The sequence below is a fragment of the Giraffa tippelskirchi genome, chromosome 1, assembly GCF_054371585.1.
Source record: "Giraffa tippelskirchi isolate mGirTip1 chromosome 1, T2T-mGirTip1v1.2.pri, whole genome shotgun sequence".
Lineage (NCBI taxonomy): Eukaryota > Metazoa > Chordata > Mammalia > Artiodactyla > Giraffidae > Giraffa > Giraffa tippelskirchi.
In genome coordinates this window covers 55,407,976-55,423,919 of record NC_137275.1, presented here as the reverse complement: position 1 = coordinate 55,423,919, position 15,944 = coordinate 55,407,976, and the positions used below count along the sequence as shown (strand labels likewise).

At 41.7% G+C, this 15,944-nt stretch overlaps 1 protein-coding gene across 2 annotated transcripts in view; it reads right to left on the bottom strand.

The window, feature by feature from the left end:
* Window positions 1-2,634: 2,634 nt before the first annotated feature.
* RELL1 (RELT like 1) overlaps window positions 2,635-15,944 on the bottom strand; it is a 78,134-nt gene continuing 64,824 nt past the window's right edge. For both annotated transcript variants that reach the window (XM_081526634.1, XM_081526563.1), the window contains one exon: window positions 2,635-4,626. The gene's annotated coding sequence lies outside the window, so the exon portion shown is untranslated. The remainder of the gene's footprint in view (window positions 4,627-15,944) is intronic.

Here is a 15,944-nt window from a genome sequence, read left to right as displayed (position 1 = left end):
TGAATCACATAACCACGCCCAAGGGGTGGGGAACAAAGGTGCTGACCTAAGTAATTTTGGCTAACGGGTTTCTGGCTGGATTTTCTAAGGCTCAAAACTAGAAGAATAGTACACGGCACTGTGCTCTCGTTGGAAATCTATTTCTTTAGGGGTCTATATTCCAACTACTTTATACATATGCTAGGGTTGATACAGATGTAAAAAGATCATAGGTCATAAGAGCCAGGTTTCTTTATTGTTGGAGAAAAATTACCAAGAGGGAAAGTGGGAAGTTTAGAGGGAAGCCTGTGGAGCTAGACTGGGGTCAGAGGCAGCAGTTATTTTGTTCTAAAGATAGTTACACAGAGGGTTTCCTTGGTGGCTCAGTGGTAATGAATCCACCTGCCAATGCAGGAAACATGGGTTCTATCCTTGGTCCAGGAAGATCCCATATGCCTTTGAGCAACTAAGTCCATGTGCCACAACTATTGAACGTGTGCTCCAGAGCCCGCTAACCACAAGCACTGAAGCCCGTGAGCCCTAGAGCCTGTGCTCTGCAACAAGAGAAGCCACCACAGTGAGAAGCCCGTGCACCATGACTCGAGAGTGGTCCCTGTTTGCTGCAACTAGAGAAAAGCCCAAGCAGCAATGAAGATCCAGCACAGTCAAAATAAATAAATTAATTAAATTAAAAAAAAAATAAAGATAGGGACTTCCCTGGCAGTCCACTGTAAAAGACACACATTTGATCCCCGACCGAGGAACTGAGATCCCACAGGCCACATGGTACAGCCAAAAGAAAACATAAAATGAAAAAGTTACATAAAGAGGTGTACATGTATAGGTTAGTAGTGTGTGTGTGTATACAGGCATGCCTGGAAGCAGTAACACCCCAGCATCAGTGAGCATACCTAGTGCCCTGATCTCTACTTCTAAACACCATTCTCCAATAAAGGGAGCCAGAGCGCCTTCATTAGTAGTGGATTCCAAGGCTGAGACAAGGAAAGCACAAAATGAGAAGATGAGCCTGGAGCATCTTGTGGTATCCAGAAAGGTAGAGAGGGCAAAAGGGCTAGAGAGTAAGTGAAGACGAAATAAAGAGAAGGAGCCATATCAAAAGGTCACAGCCACCGACCTGAGTCCCTCCCACAGTAAAAACAGCTGCAGGCAAGACCCACTAATGGATGGTGTAGGGGGTTGAACTGTGTCCCCTAAAAAGATAGGCTGAAGTTCTAACTCCAGGTTCCTGTGAAGATGATTGATCGTATTTGGAGTCGGGGTCTTTGCAAGTGTAATCAAAATGCAGTTATCCTAGATTACAAAGGGTCCTGTATCCATATAATGATTGGTGTCCCCATGAAAAGATGAGTGAACAGAGGCCCACGCACAGAGAAGATGTCCATGTGAAGACAGAGGCAGACATGGAGCAAAGCAGCTGCAGAGCAGGAAACGCCCAGGACTGCCAGTAAGCACCAAGAGGCAAGCTGGGGCGTGGGGCAGAGACGGGTGTTTGCTTCCTCAACTGTGAAAGAATAAATTTTTGCTGTTTTAGGCCACCACCTTTGTTTTTTATAGGAGCCCTAATAAACTAAGACATGGTAAAAATTAAAGGGTGAAAGTTTAAACAGAAATAGGATGTGCCTAATCTCTAAGTGTATGTGTGCGCACATGCACGATCAGTTGAGTCTGACTTTTTGCAACTCCATGGACTGTAGTTCACCAGGGTCTTCTGTCCATGGAATTTTTCAGGAAAGAATATTGGAGTGGATTACCATTTCCTTCTCCAGGGGATCTTTCAGATCCAAGGATCGAACCCACATCTCTTGTATTTCCTACACTGGCAGGCAGTTTCTTTACCTCTGTGCCAACTGGGAAGCCCCAATCTCAAAGTCTCTCCCCTCAAAAACTTATTCATTACAAAGGGAAAACTAGTGACTTCATAGAAATGAAAGCTGGTGGCCACCACTTGGGCCAAATAGTGGAGGCTGACATCCCTAGTAATACATACCGACCTCACATTCTCCCCCAACAGCCCCTCAATATGGAGCAAGAGGAAAAGCATCCTTTCTATAATGCAAACCCTCAGTCTAATCAGGAGAAACAGCTGGCACACTTAGGTTGAAGGGCATTCTATAAGATAACTGATGAGGACACACTAACATGTCATGATCCTGAAAAACTGAGGGACAATCACAGGTCAGAGGAGACTAAGGAAGCCAACGGCTAAATGCGGTGGGCGATCTGGAACAGAACAGGATGTTAATGGGATAACTGGTGAGACTGGAATGATGTTGTGACTTAATTCATAGTGTTATACTGACGTTAATGTCTTAGCTTTGATCATTGTTCAATGGTTATGTAAGATGATACCATAAGGGAAAGTGGGGTGGAGAGTATACAAGAACTCTGTACTGCTTCTGCAATTGTCCCATACATCCAAAATTATCTCCAGACTTAAACAAAATAATAATCAGGGGGTGATATCACTATGGGAAGAGGAAGAACCCAATGAGGAAAGTCAGCCAAGTGATCACTTGACAATTTAGACATAAGAAAATGGGCACTGTGACATTAAGCTTGATAAATTATACCAACCACAATTGTGCTTTTCAGTACCCAAGGCACCAACAATTGGATCATTCAAAAACAGCTCCCTGTGTTTAACATTTTTATTTTTAACTCTTCTTTGGTAGTACAAAAGTTGTAGAAGTACAAACCAGACAGTTAAAAATACATTTGACACTCAAAATGGTGAAAAATTCCCTTTACAAATTTTTACATCGAGGTGGTAGCCAACTCATTTATTACATCAGAAGTTAGTCCATCATTAGTGTTTTATACAGTAACTTTGTTGTGGCTCCCAAAGCCTTCTAAAGAAGGAGGAAAAACACAAAAGGCCTGTAAACATCAGTTGCACTGGGGACACTTAAGATTCTTATTAGATAATATAAACCAGTAAAAAGCGCATATGTTGAAAATATTGAATGCTTAACTCTTGGCATATTTGGAAGCCAGTCAGACGGCAACTGCTCAAGTATTAGAATATATTTAAAACATATGTACTCTTGATATAAATACAATTTTAAATATTTTGAGTATTTTCTTGCCTGTTGTATTGCTATTTAAAAAAGTGCTCTGACCTGAATAAAATTAAAAAATAATTAAAGCTGAAGAATATCTTACACTTTATCCCTCATCATTTTGAGGGCATGATATTTTTAAAACAAAAAATGATTCCTTTTTATGAAACTACTGGTCTAGACTGCATGTATATTATTTATACTAATGCACACACACACCCCAAAAAATTCTTATATTGCTACTTTCTGGAGCACAGTGAAATTTATTTCCATATTGCCTTCTCCTGGTCCACTGTGTATATGCATGCACACGTACACCTTTTAATTAGTTGTAAGGAAAAATTCACATGAAATTGAACCTACCATTCACTTAAAAGGTTAGAAATTTTTAGTCTGGTGCCAGAAAAAGAATGGGATGAGAATATTTACAGTAAATACTTTACATTTTCATCAGAATTATCTTTTGGGAGTAAATGAGAACTGTGTTTTCTTTTTGCAATAAAAGAAGTGCCCCAAGGCACCACAGCAATACTGACACAGAGGCAGGTCTTGGAGAAGTCCCTACACCTGGACTGCTTTCCTCTTGGCCCCCTCTTTCAGGGGTTCTATAAACTGTACAGCTTTTTTTTAAAAAGTGGGGTATTCCAGGCCTACAGGAGAAAGTAACCCTCAGAATCCTTTAAAAACAGGCACTGGTTACAAGATCGAGAACAGGAAGGACACCAAGGAAAACATACCAGAGGAAGGTGCGGGCCCAGCTTACATCAGAAGTGGAGATTGTTTTGTTTTGGTCTTGGGTTATCAAAACAAGACTTTTTTATAGTGACTTTAAACCATTTTCCCCCTTATCCAATGGCTAAATAAGATTTGCTTAGCTTGAGTTTAAAAAAAAAAAAAAAACTCAATATTTTTAAGTGACCTAGGAGTGGCATGCTGGTAGCAGGGCAGTGCTGATTTCTGGTCTCTCAGTCCAAAGTCTAGCATCTGACTCCATAATCTCTTGGGGGTGATCATGTACCCAGGGCTAGACTACATCTTCAAGGAGGCTTCACCACCAAAGATGCATTTTTTATTTTCTATTACAGTTAAACTGTAAGAGGATCGTCTTACAACCAGTAACAAAATAAGATCCAAGGGCTGGGGGAACAGAAGCACAGGTACACAGACATGTGTGTACACACACACACACACACCCTGAGCATTAGCTCAGACCGTACACAAATAGTTCCACTGTACACAGTGATTGTACTGGAGAAACTGCAGTGTGTACACCAAGGCCACGGATCGGGGATTGGGCAGGACAGTGGTTGGGAAGATTAAAAAAATGAGCTCTTTTCCTCCTTGGATATGGAATAAAATTTTTCATCAGACATTTTTTAAACCAAAATTTGTTTCAAAGCAAACTGAATTCTGTATCCAGCATAGCAACAATATTCCCTTTTAGCTTTCATCCACTTGCCTGTAGACTCTACCATAGAAATTGTATAAAAGATAAAAAATAATTCCCTAGGCAACTTCTCATGTTTTCAGTTCTTAGTCTTTTAGAACTCTTCACATATAGTCATACCTGCAAGAGAAAACAAAAAGGTAAAGCATTATAAAAGGCAAGCATCATATCCCACATTAATCTGCCTGAATATTTAAGAACATCCATCCTCACCTCGTCCCACCCTATCCCACTCCATCCCATTGCATTCCTTCCCTCGTTACAGGTTCTTCTAGAATTCTGTCTAAGGAAATTTAAGTACCACAATTTCCAAAGGACATCTTTATCAAGGTTTTTACAAACCAAGAAAGAACAGAACTTGAGAACCACTCTAGTCTGAGGGCATTGGTCTGTTTTGACACAAGTTTCTGGGGTGACTGGTGGGTATCCTCCCTGGATATCCTATGTTACTTATTCCCAGGAACCTGTCCTTTAACTTTTCATTTACATTCTACCAAGTAAAAAGCTACAGGGTGAACGTGGTCATCACAAGGATCCTTATGTGCGTCAGGCACAGTGTCTTTCCCAAGCCACACCAAACTGAATTAACTCCACATCTCCACTGAGCAAACGGGGCAGCTTGACCAGGACTTTGCTGGGCGAGTAAGAACACAATGATAAAATGCTCGATCCTAGGTCTTCCTCCACCTTCGGAAAGCTATATACAATATTTTTAGGTTCTTCTAACAACCGGCCCACGTCAGTGTCTATGTTTAAATTCAAATGACGCCCCTTGTAAACCTGAAAAATAATTTTATACTTTCTTTTTCAAAGGGTTTTTTGTTTGGTTGGTTTACAGTGGTCTCACCTAAGTGACAGAGTTATGTACACTTTTACTTTCCTGTCTTGAAGATCCAGGATACACAGGCATACTAAAATTCTAGGTACGCCTGTGTATACTGAAACAAACACACCATGTAGGCCAACCTACATCAGGTTAAGGAACAAAACATTCTCTTATCTCTCCAGATCGTGTTTGCCTATAAATGCTAAACAGAAACAGAGATGAAACCAACTTACAGAAATATGAAGAAATAGAAAAGAGTCAATAGTATGTCTTTATTGAAGTATTACTTTTTTTTTGTACTTATTTTCTGGTGTTGTACTTATTTCATAACTCATCCTTCAGGATATGTAGTCTAACACTGTCCACATTATCCTTTTCTATCACTGTGTCATTTATAATATTCAGTGTGTGTGTGTGCCTGAAAGAGAGAGAGATTTCCCAAACTAAATGGGTTGGGGAAAGGACCCTTATCCCTTTAACTGAAAAGGAAATAAAACATTGTTCTCTAAAACAGCATGAACCATTATTAATTATAAATTAATTATAAACGATTAAGTAATTCCCTGAATCACAGGGATGGGGGAACCTGGTGGGCTGCCATCTATGGGGTCGCACAGAGTCAAATATGACTGAAGCGACTTAGCGGCAGCAGCAGCAGCACTGCATTGTTACAACCTAGCACAAGTGAACCATGGATTTGTGCCATAAGACTGAACAAAGTCAACTCTGGGAATACTGTCATTTAAGAGTTGATTAATAATTATATGGAAGATACTAGCAAGGAAAAAAACTAGAAAAGCCAGAGGTGGAAAAATAGAAAAATTGTCCTAAAAGAAGAAAAAGTAAACAAAGAAGAGAGAATTTTCTCAGGAAAACTTCAAACTAGGCCATTAACTAGAAAATAGGTACTCAACTATTTTTATGTCTCCTCTTTTTATCAGCTGCTCCCTCAGCCCTGGACTTTCTTGCATCACAGAAGCAAGAAGGTCAAAAGCAAGGGATGTCAGGCTTAGAATGAAATGTTTCATCAAAGTAAGCATTTTCATCATTCCAACTTAGTAGAACTTCCCATTTAGAGTTCTTTGCACAGGTTTGACCAACTTTAAGGAGTGGGCATGGAAGACCAAGGCTGGCTAAAAAGGAAGAGTCTGGGGCCAGTGGACTGTTCCCAAATCCAGACCCCTGTAACTAGCTGTCGAACCTTGGCCTCTCTGTAGCATCCCTCATAGAGCCGTTGGGGGTTTTACATAAGAGGATATGTGTACAACGATTAACACAAGGCCAAGCAGTCAGTAGCCTCCTAAAAGTCAGCTATCATGACCATCACCAGCATCCCATCACAGTGGCTCTCTTCCACAACGGTCTTCTGTGGCTGATTAAAACTGCACGGCACACAATATCTTTGAAAGAGGATGTAAAAAGTACAAACTGCTGCTTAGAGTCTTGATGATTAATACCAGGAACAAGGCAGAGAAAAGGAAATTTAACCTTTTCAGGGGCTACTGAAAGCTACCCAGCACTGATTACAGTTCTGGGCTCTCCCTCTTCACAAAGACACACTTAACAAAAGGGAAAACTCGACCAGCATGGCAGCTATCAATTCCAGGTAAATATCTGTCTTATCTGAGCAATAATCCAGAGGAAAGAAGACACCAGGTTCTGAACAACTTATAAATTTCCAACTGCAGCCTTATTTCTGGTACTGTGTCATGGTGCATTCGACATTGTTAAATGCCTTCTCATTTCATTCTATAGCTGTGAATACAACTGTATTTATAAACAAACATATATTTTAAAATAGTATTTCTATACCACAGCGCATTAATGTTAAAAGGTGCCTTCTCTAAGGGTACACAGCAATCTGAATGCCAGGGATGGGCTGGCATGTGTGCTAAAGAAGGCCAGAAGCAGGGACCACAGGGAGAAAAAACACTCCATCCACCGGTTATTCTCAGGTCCATCACTATGGGACCCTACATAATTAATAAGACTGACCTATCTTTTTGGGGGGGTAAGATGGGGGAAATTTGGAGATGATTGTCTTACACAAGTGATTACTCAAGCTGGGAGAAATGAAATAAAACTTCCATATACTGAAAACACAATTCAGAAGTCCCAAGTGTGACCATTTCCATCAGAGAACAAGACTGATGGAGAGAAATTAAGAATGCTAGAGAAAAAAAAAATATCTAGAAAAAGGTGGTTATCTTTTTCTCTAAAGTTTACTGCTTTCTACACAATTCTAATAATAAAAGCGATCATTCCATTATTAAGGTTCCACACAAGCCACAGTAGAGCTTTGATTAGAACACATATGTGCCTTACTAAAAGGGATTCTCCAGAAAAAAGGATCTGACCCCTTTAATAATGAGAACCATGTTTTAAGAAATTAGAGGCCTAAAAACATTCATGGACAGTGAACACTAAGACCTCAAAGGACAGGGGATTAAGGAAGGAGCACTATCTGAGTACTAACAATAGTGGCTGACATTTACACAGTGCTACGTACCAGGCACTGCCGTGCTAAGCACTCCTGATTCAGTAACTCACTCTTTCCAGTGACTCCATGAGTTAAGGTCGACTCTCATTTTTCATAAGTGGACACTGAGGCTAGCAGGTTCAATAACTAGCCCAAGGCCACACAATTAATAATAGGAAAGCAGTGGTTGCAGCCCAGGAGGTCACACCTAGAAGCCTATAGTCACTGCCACACCAGTCACACGGAGACATCCATGGCACCGTGGGGTCTTCCGAAGCCTGCCCTTGTCTGCTCTTTCCTGAACACCAGCGGGGAAGCTGTCCACTCCCTGTAGCTTTGAATTTTCTCACATTAGATGTGGATATTATGGAGAAGTCTGAAGGTTAATCTGAGTTACAGCTTCACAGAATTTTTTTAAGATTTTTTGATGTGGTCTATTTTGAAAGTCTTTATTGAATTTGCTACAACATTGCTTATGTTTTCTGTTTTGGTTTTTTGGCCACGAGGTATGTGGGATCTTAGCTTCCCGACCACAAATCAAACCCACACCCCTTGCACTGGAAGGTGACATCTTAACCACTGGACCACTAGGTAAGTCCCAGCTTCACAGCAATTTAAACGTGTTCATATATTTAGCAACAACGGGCTTCCCAAGTGACAACAGGTGAGCTTCCGATTTACCAATCCAACGGATGGTGAGAATCAGAGCCCTTTATTCCAAGTAAAATGGAAAGTTACTCTGTATCTGGAAAAACAAGGGTTCACTTGGGAAGGATTTAAATGAAATACAGCAGTTCCCTACTAGTCTCAATACACCTCTGATTCAACATCTACACTAAGCTCCGGGCAGAATCACTGATGACTCCAAAGGGTCCCACCTCTTTCTACTAAGGAACACAAAGCAAGCTAAATGCTGCCTCTCTGCTGCCTTGCCTTCAGTAGGTCTCTCATGCTCATACTGAGTCACTTCGGTTGTGTCAGATTCTTTGTTACCCTATGGACTGTGGCCCGCCAAGCTCCTCTGTCCATGGGATTCTCCAGGCAAGAATGGGTTGCCTGGAGTGGGTTGCCATGCCCTCCTCCAGGAGATCTTCCGGACCCAGGGACTGAACCAGCATCTCCTAGCATCTCCTGCATTCCAAGTGGATTCTTTACCGCTGAGCCACCAGGGAAACCCCAGTAAGTCTCTACCTGAGTGTCAAATAAACAAAGCCACAACATATTATAGGTTACATCTAACCTGCCTCTCTGAGCCTCAGGAAAATTAAGAAACATCAAAAACTATTCATTTTGGGGATTTCCCTGGTGATCCAGTGGTTAAAACTATGTGCTTCCACTGCCAGGGGTACAGGTCAGGAACTAAGAAACCACAGGCCACATGGCCAAAAAAAATTTAATTTTTTACACTTTTATTTGCTAAGTGTTTAAATAGGCTCCATTTGACACAATATTGCAATAATAACATGAAGCATTTGCCTATTTAGCAGTTGCGAAGTGCCAAGGAACAACATCCCTATGAGGCAGGTGGTAGTATTATTATTAAGTCCATTTTACAGATGGAAAAGCCAAGGCATCAGAGGCTAAGGAACTTGTCTAAGAATACACAGCTGTAAAATGCCAGGCCAGGACTTGCCACAAGGAGTCTGGTTCCAGAACCTATACTGTGGAGCTACTACAACATCATACATCCTTGCAGAAAATAGGTGACTTCTAGAAAACAGGGACTACTATTTATTTAGCTATTTAAAGTTAGTAGTTCAAAGTCTTGAGTTACAGATTAAGAAACATAAAAATCCTGAATATGATTATTAATTTTCTCTTCTTTCCCATTTTAGGCCAAAACGTCTCCAAAGGCATTTCCTAGGATGCCTTAGGTCTGCCCTTCCTTTCATCCTCCAAAATCCCCGTGAGCCTCCAATGCTGCGGCTTCTGTGGTAAAAGGGCAGACATCCCAGCCCTCTTTCCCAAGCCTTGTCAGAGGGTGGCAGGGCCACCTGGGAAGACTGATAAGCTCCCTGAGTGGTCAGCGGTCACCTTCCAGTCAGCACTAGGGAAGCACCCTGGAGCAGACCCTGCCAAGGGAGATAATTGAGGAGAGAAGACAGTTAACTTTGGTGGCAAAACAAAACAAAACCTCTGGGCCCCCAAGTTATCTAAATTCTGGGAATACTGACAAACGTTTCAGTCTCTTCTGTACGCAAATCAAAGGTGTGGAGCATAATTTAGAACACTATAGTTGATGACAGCAAAGTATGTTTTAGGTCCACCCCAGACTCTCAGATTATGTCCATAAACGTTTTTGGTGCTATTCCCAACAACACATAACCAACAGTGCATACAACATTTTAAATGAGTCCAGCATGTCCACTCCTCATGGCTCAATCAATGCGGGAGAATAAAAAACAGTCCACGGAAGTTATCAGTCATCAACTTCCATAAAAAGGAAGGTGCAGACAAGTATCTAAGCTCTTATTTGTAGAAGGGCAAAGGAGGGGGCTGCAGACACATATGTATGTTTTTTAAACAATTATTTACCTATTTACTTGGCTGCATTGGGTCTTAGTTGCAGTGCGTGGGCTTCTCTCCAGTTGCCTGGTGGGGCATGTGAGACCTTAGTTCCCCAACCAGGGATTGAACCCACATCCACATCTAGTGGATTCTTAACTACTAGACAACCAGCGAAGTCCTGACACATATATGTGCTGTATAAGCAGGTACATGCATAGCATAATCCTGAAAGGATATTGAGGACATGACAACTGTGGTCCCCTCTTGGGAAAAAGATGGGGAAATGATATATGCGTGGTAGGGGTGAAAGGGTGTAGACAGGATAAAGACTTGGTTTTTCAAAGACATTTTTCACTCCACAACTTTTTAATGCTATTTGAATAGTATATTGCGTGCATGTCTCATTTTTCCATTTTTAAAAGTGATTCCATTTCAAACACTTGTAATATCCAGGCCCTCAGAAGCAGTGAAGGGGTTGAACTATCAGGAAGTCTAAGCTCAGGCTCTGGAATGAACCATCCCTGACGACCTTGAACAACGTCTATAATGTCCTAGGGCCTCCTTATTCTTAAACGAGGGGACGCGGACATGGAGAGAAAAAATTACTACAAAAACTAGCAGAAGTTCCATGACAGCATGGCCCACCTCTGTCCCTTTTCCACACTGTTGCATTCCTAAGGCCTGGCACATAGCAGGGGCTCAATAAATACTTTTAAAAGACAAAACTGTACTTGAACTGACCTGAATTAGCCATCACAACTCCTCCGAGATCGCAAAGTCTATGATGTCAGTCTACTTTTAAGAAAATAGAATAGCTCACAAATTTGGACTGATCCAGACACAGCTCTAACAGCCAAAAAGACATCAGGTGGTCCCCATAGGAGACCGAGCCTAGGAAAAGTTGATGATGTTGAAATGATCACCGCTGTGAATTACAGGGCTACACTGAATGAGGATTGTTTTCTCTGCTGAAGCAAAGCTCCCTTGAACTTCAAAGTGGATTTCTTCCCACCTAAGCCCTCTCCTTACCTAGCTCAGGGATCTGGGAAAAATTCATCTCATTGAGCCTGGCTCTTCAACTGCAAAGTGCAGAGATGACCACCCATAACTCATCAGGTTGCATTCACATGTCTATCCCCCACTCAGCTCTTCTCATCTGCCTGATTCTACAGGCCTGTGTTTTGCACAGGCAGTGAACAGTCAAGGACAGACGTTAACCTCCCTCCACTTCCATATTTAAGATGGACTCAATGGGATTGGTCTTTCACAAAAGAACAACACAAGCATCAAAGAAAGTACTGCTTTTACTCTTTAGAAATGTATTCCACCATTTCTAAATCAGTCAGGTGGTCCTATCCATGGCTATCTGAGTGTAGTTTCTGTCTATAAATGCCAAGGAACCAACTGAAGGGGCTTCCATCAAATCTGAGATTCTTTGGCTTTAAAAAAACATATGTATTTTGCCCTGAAAAAAAATATAGGCTATAGAGAAAAAAATTAACTCATGGTACCTAAAGTTTCTCAGGCTTCCCAGGTGGCACTAGTGGTAAAGAATCCGCCTGCCAGTGCAGAAGACATAAGAGATGTGGGTTCAATCCCTGAGTCGGGAAGATCCCCTGGAGGAGGGCAGGGCAACCCACTCCAGTATTCTTTCTTGGAGAATCCCACGGACAGAGGAGCCTGGCAGACTACAGTCTATAGGGTCAAAAAGAGTCAGACACAACTGAAGCGACTTAGCATGCATGCATGCATCTGAAGTTTTTCACCATTCCTTCCTTCCCTGGAGGGTTAACAAAAAGCCACACTGAGGACAGCAAATAAAGCAACACATCCTCAGGAGAGGCCCCCATGGGGACCGCCACTGCACTGCCTGCCACAAGAGTTCAAAAGCAAAACAGAGAAAAGGAAGGCCTTCCCTCACTGTGAGAGTAGGAAATGAAAGCCCTGAAGGTCAGGAGAGCTGACCTTGTGCCTGGCCGTGGTCCTGAAGAGGAAGGGAGCATCATCCCTGAGACAGTCTTGGCAAAAAGGAGACTTTTATCCCTGAGCAGGGCCCCAGCCACACAGCAGCACAGTTAAGTGCGGATAATTCAGTCCACACTACCTCTTCATATAATCCCTCCTCCTCTGATCTGTCTAATAAAAAAACTTTAAGTTACAACACTTTTCAATTGCCTTGTTACTAATTCTGATTCCACCTCCAGTAAGAGGGGCATGGTTATTTCTTAGCCCCTCTTAACACAAACAAGAAAACAGCCCAAATTCCTAAGGGATTTGCCAAAGCCCTAATGTTCTTAAGAAGTAAAAAGGGAGTCACAGTATCCAAAAGTGATGCCTGAGGAATGAGCTAATGAATAACAAAGACCCCTGAGAGTGGGATGGAAATTACTGATAATAATGAATAGTGAGTTAGTTAAAACTAGCTCTGTGCCAAGGCCTGATTTAAGAACTATACATATACAGTACGTCATTCATGGCCAACAACTCCCCCACACTACTTTACAGATGAAGAACTGAGGACAGGAGGGGTTAAGTAACTTGCTGAAAACAATTGATAGTTAGTGGCACAGTTAAAATTAAACCTAAGCAGTTTAGGGACTTCACTGGTGGTCTGGTGGTTAAGAATCCATCTGCCAATGCAGGGGACACAGGTTCAATCCCTGGTCTGGGCACTAGGATCCTACATGTCTCTGGACAGCTAAGCCCATGCACTGCCACTATGAAGCCCTGGAACCCTAAAGCCAGTGCTCTGCAACAAGAGAAACCACTACAATGAAAAGCCAGGCTCACTGCAACTAGAGAAAGCCCGTGTGCTGCAACATAGAGCCTATGCACAGTGCAGCCAAAAATAAAATAAAATAACTTAAAAGTAAAAAAATTTTAAAGCTTAAAAAAAAAAGGATTCTTAAAACAAACCCTCCCCACCCCTACAGAAAAACCTAAGCAGTTTAAAACTTAGCTGTTCTTTTTTTTTTTTTCTTGGCTGCACCACTCGGCTTGTGGGATCCCCTTAGTTCCCCAACCAGGGATCAAACATGGGCCCTCAGCAATGAGACTGTGATGTCCTAACCACTGGACCACCAGGAAATTCCTAAAACTCAGCCTTTAATCACTAAGCTAAAGGACTGAAATAAGAATTAATAGAATAGCTCCAATAACAAAAAAACTTAAAAAGATACCTAATACAATTTTTGTTTTCATAAAAAACATTGTTCTGTAAGCTTACCAAATCAATGTTTTCAATAAGGTACTACCATAAATTGGAAAAAAAAAAGGGACGGATACTTCAGAAACATGTGCTGGAGAATGCTTACGACAGCATCGCTTTTAAAAAGCAAAAGACCAATGATAATGAAGACAAAGCAGTGGCATTTGGAGGCTGAAAGCAATTTGATTTATTTAACTTTGAAGAACAAAAGCTTATTCTTCTAAGAAGAAATCAAAACACATTTTCTGTGGAAAAAAGAAACCATTTTAACTGCATTGCCAAAATAAATCAGGCAGAGGGCAAGTCAGATCCAGCTACAAAAAAGAACTCAGGCCAAGGAAACAGAGGGGGAAAAATTGCCATACAGCAGATTTTGTTTTTTAAAAATAGAAGGAAAATGCCAATAAAAATTACTTTAAAAGAAAAAATAAAATAAAAAGAGAAGGAGAGGGAGAGAAATCCTAAATCCAGTTTGTGGTATCAGCCACTGGATTTTTTTTTTTTTAAAGAAGGAATTCTAACTACTGGGTAGATGTGCTGCTGCTGCTAAGTCACTTCAGTCGTGTCCGACTCTGTGCGACCCCATAGACAGCAGCCCACCAGGCTCCCCCGTCCCTGGGATTCTCTAGGCAAGAACACTGGTGTGGGTTGCCATTTCCTTCTCCAATGCATGAAGGTGAAAAGTGAAAGTGAAGTCGCTTAGTCGTGTCCAACTCTTAGCGACCCCATGGACTGCAGCCTACGAGGCTCCTCTGTCCATGGGATTTACCAGGCAAGAGTACTGCAGTGGGTTGCCATTGCCTTCTCCAGGTAGATGTGCATTTGCATTCAAATATGTGAATCAGTCTTACATTAAAACAGTAGCCCTGGGTGGCTCAGACGGTAAAGAATCTGCCTGCAATATAGGAGACCTGGGTTCGATCCCTGGGTTGAGAAGATCCCCTGAAGAAGGAAATGGCAACCCATTCTAGTTTAAAACAAGGCATTTCAGTAAAATAGCATGGCTAAAAAGTCCAAACTTAAACAAAAATATTTTTCAAGAAAAAAATACAACTCTAAAAACTATATCACACCATGTAAACATACATAACACTCCTGTCTTACTGTATTAGCTACATTCCACTGCAGATCTTTTGATTCAGCTCAGAACCAGGGATCTGGGTCCAGAAGAAAAACTTCCAGATTTATCTAGTTGGAAAACCAAGTTCTATTAAATAGCCATCTCTTGGAGGATAAGAAATAATAATAAACCAAGCAAGAAAAATTTTCATGAATACATAAATATTTTTAAGTGTCAATGAATATTCCCTTCCCTCCTTTCTTAGAGTCCATTCTCCGTTGGGCTCACCAGACATCCTTACTCAGCAAGTCCCAATCCCAGTAGACTCTAATCCCAGGACCTGATTTCCCCAGACCTGGCTGAGTGGTGACGTCTGGGACTCCAGGAGCCAGACTGCCTGGGTTGGACTCTAAACTACCACATTCTTACTGCTAACTTGAAACAAGTTGCTTCAACTCTGTGCTTAACCTGGCACCTCCCTACTACTGTTGTGAAGATAAGTGCATTAACACAGACTCCTTCCAAAGCATGCCAGGTACACAGTAGATATTCAACACACAGCACGTATTATAAATAAACTAGTCCCATGGCCATTCATGACACTATTCTCTCTACTTTTGAGTCTTTTTGAAATTTTCTAAAATAAATATTATTTTTTTATTCCAAAACTAATTAAAAAGTTGAAGGCTCAGAAAACACACCCCTTTCTAAGGTCACTCATGTGCTTGTTGATCCTTTGGCCAGCACAACATCACTGAGAGCCAACGACATGCCGGACACTCTCCTGGCACTTGCATTCAATTGAAGAATTCAATATCCTAGTTCACATTCAAGAAAACCAAGAGTAAGAGCAGTTAAGGACAATTTCCAAGCAGCAAAGTTAGGATGAAAGCCCAGGTCTCCTAATCAAATCCAATGCTCTTTCACAAAATCCTGGTAGATGATTGGATGCTTTGCAGAGAGTATCAAATTTTAAACCAGTGAGATGTGGTCAGGATTTCGGATGACTGGATCAAATCCAGATACAGACAGAATTTGGACCAAGAACACTAGTTGAGCAAGCCTAATTCTTTTAACGTTCCCAGATCCTGAGTGCCTCTCTCCGGGCAGTAGTGGCCAAAACCAGCCACGGCACATTAGCAAGGCTGTAATCCGGCTGGGCCGGACCAAGGATCACCTTGCACTTTCCGCCTGAGGGCGAACAGTGTCTTCTTACCCACGGTCTGCTCCATCCCTCAACACACTGCCAGCTTGATGACTCATATGCATAACTGTCATTACAACTCATGCTTTCTTTGCAGCTGAACTGGCTGGCCTTCCTCACCTTAGACTTGAATAGCCACATACTTCTCTTTCC